The sequence below is a fragment of the Zingiber officinale genome, chromosome 11B (assembly GCF_018446385.1).
Source record: "Zingiber officinale cultivar Zhangliang chromosome 11B, Zo_v1.1, whole genome shotgun sequence".
Taxonomy (NCBI): domain Eukaryota; kingdom Viridiplantae; phylum Streptophyta; class Magnoliopsida; order Zingiberales; family Zingiberaceae; genus Zingiber; species Zingiber officinale.
Window position 1 is genome coordinate 18,473,813 of NC_056007.1, and position 3,181 is coordinate 18,476,993.

At 38.0% G+C, this 3,181-nt stretch overlaps 1 non-coding gene across 1 annotated transcript; it reads left to right on the plus strand.

The window, feature by feature from the left end:
* Nucleotides 1-3,073: 3,073 nt before the first annotated feature.
* On the plus strand, nucleotides 3,074-3,181 carry LOC122035602. Its single transcript, XR_006127135.1, has one exon. It is a non-coding gene; the product is annotated as a small nucleolar RNA R71 (small nucleolar RNA).

The window sequence follows — 3,181 nt, forward strand, 5'->3', positions numbered from 1 at the left end:
ATTTCAAACTTATCAAGGCATCTCACCCAATATTATTAATCATCTAATTTATATTATCCTTAATCCCTAATGTTACCAAGGTTTCATCATCTATATAACAAGTGCAAACAATCTTACATTTAACAAGTGAATCAAATTGAGTCTTATGATCATTATTTCTACAAATAATGTCATGAGAATTTTTGTTACCTTCGTCGCATGCTTTGTGTTTTCCTTTGTCCTTGGCAATGTCCTTGCCTTTATCTTTGTCTCCTCTGCTTGATCCAACTCCGTGTCGAAGTCTTTTAAGCATTTTGAAAATTTGAATGAAAAATAACAAGAAAGAGTTCAAGAAAGGGGGTTAGAGCTTGTTGAAGGAATGAGAATGAAATGAGAAGGGGAGTTGAAAAGGAGAAAGAGGAAGAATAAAGAATTTGCTGGAAAGGAGGGGAGAGTAGAGAAGGAAAGATCTTCTCCAAAGGCTTAGGTTGAAAGTTTGGGGAAGAGGAAGTTGAGGAAGAGAGGCTTTTCCTTGCTTAGGAGAAGAAGAAGAACCCTAGGGTTTCTCAATGAAGCTTTGGAGAGAAATAAAAGGAGAAGGAAGAAGAGATCCAAGCACGGAAGAGTCTTGGAACACTTGAATTTTCTATTGAAAGAGGAAGAAGAGAGTTTTTGAAGGAGACGTGGCGGTGGCACAGACATGGAGAAGAAAAGAGGTGGCTATATCTAGATTTTAAAAACCTTAATTTGTATGGCACAGGTGTGCTTGGGAAGCATGAGCATGGTCATCCTTGAGAGGTGTGACCATGTCTCAACTTTGTTTTTTTTTGAAATAATCCCTTTTTGCACAACCGTGCTTCTGAGGCATGATCATGTTTTCTCTCCAAGACTCACAATACACGAAAGCATAACCGTGCCTATGAGGAACGATTGTGTTTGATGGGCACTTCAGCTTGCATCCCTTCTGTGGCCAAACACATGGCCATGCCTGTGAGGCACTGTCGTTTCTCGATCAAATCTTTGGCATGACATCTCTCTGTGGTAAAAGACACGACCATGCCTATGAGGCACGACCGTGTGGAGCATTTTTGTTAAACTCACTAATGAAGGCACGACCTGCCTCTTTCTTGGTTGATTTCCTTCCCACGCCCATGGCGATCACCACTACCAGCTCATGGGTGCTCTTAGCCCTAAAAAAAAAATTAAGAACAAAAAGAAGAAGTAAAACAAAAAATGAAAGAAACACTTGAGTTGTCTCCTAATAAGCACTTGTTTAATGTCACAAGCTCGACTCCTATTCTAACTCAACTTGGAACCTTTGCCTTGAGGATGTTGTGCTCCCCTCCTATATGGTAAGGTGTATTTTGAGAATCATTCTTCATCCTAGCTCATGCCAGGATGATATACTTGTCAGCTTTGGCCTTGGCCATCTTTCTTGACCAACCGGGCTTGGTGCCTCATCTAGTGGTCGTTGATTTGGGTGTTTCTTTTTCTTTGGTTCCGCCCCATATAACCTACAGTAGGTATTCTTGACAAGCAAAGAATCAGAGGTCTTAGATAAATCAAATTCAATTCTATCCTCACTTATTACCAAGGAGAGCTTATGATGTTTCACATCAATTACAATTCTGGCTGTAACAAGGAAAAGTCTTCCTAGAATGATGGGAATTTTTGGATCCTCCTCTATCTCTCAAACAACAAAATCTATAGGCACTATGAAGTTGCCTATTTCTACTAGCACATCCTCTAGAATATCCAAAGGGTATCTACATAAATGATCAGCAAATTGTTATGTCATAGTAGTTAGTTTTACATCTCCTAGACCAAGTTTTTACAAATTGAATAAGACATTAAACTAACACTTGTCCCTAAATCACAGAAAGTTTTATTTATCCTTGTCTTGATGTTGCATAGTATAAAAAAAATTTTGGATCTTTGAGTTTTGGAGGTAGCTTATTCAAAATCAGAATGCAACACTCCTCCATCAGGGACATTGTTTCAAAATCTTCTTTATTTCTTCGGTGTGAGATAATATCCTTTATGAATTTGGCAAACTTTGACATTTGATGTAAAGCATCAAGGAGTAGTATATCAATGCAGAACTCCTTGATCTTTTGTAGGAATTTTTCAAATTCTTCGTCCTTTTTTACCTTCACAAGTCTTTGAGGGAATGGTATTGAAGGTACATAAGTCCTTAGTAGAGGGTTGTGGCTTGGTTCCTCTTTCTTCTTCTTAGATTCCTTTTGGATATGGTCATCATTTAAGGAAATTTGAGTGGCTCCATCCATTGGGGCATGTTCGGCTTCATTGTTCCCTTTGGTCATTTGAGGTTCAATCAAGGTCTTACCTCTTCTCAATAAAATGACGTTGCAGTGCTCAATTGGGTTTATCTCCAACTATCTTGAAAATCTTTTTATAGTCCGCAATGGTGAGCTAGCAACTTATGACATATGATTATCAAGTAGTTTAAGATGTTTCTCAATATTGTCAACCCTACCGCACAGTTGTTTATGATCCTCTTTCATCTCTTCTTGTGAGGTAATAATATTTTCAAGCATTTTCTCCATTCTTGACAATTGTGCAGCTTGTTGAAAGCTCGATGATTGCCCTCCTTGATCTTAATTGGTGTGATATGAGAAGTTAGGGTGATTTCTCCAATCAAGGTTGTATGTCTTTGAATAGGGATTGTTCAATCTCAAGTTGAAGTTGTTTATCAGATCAACTTGTTCAATCTGTGCTAATTGTGTAGTAATAGCTCCTAATTGGCAAGCGTCCATTGTGTGACCTACGTCACCACATACTTCACAAGATACATTAATGATGCTCACAGAATTTACGTTCAAAGAATCAAACCTTTTTGTAAGAGCATCCATCTTTGCAATAATTAAATCAAGAATATTCACATCATAGTGGTTTTGAAAGGGCTATCTCATCAGACGTCCACTAGTGGTAGTTAAAAGCCACACTTTCAATGATCCCTTCGGCTTCATCAAAATCCCTGTTCATTAAAGCTCTACCAACTGCGGAGTCCAAGGACGCTTTACTAGGATATGAAATTTCATTATAGAAGGTGTAGATGATCAACTATTTCTCTAGATCATGGTAGGGGCATTACCTCAATAGTCCTTGGAATCTATCCCAAATTTCAAATAGAGATTCACCATATTTTTGAATGAAGTTGGTGATAAAATTTCTCAAGTGT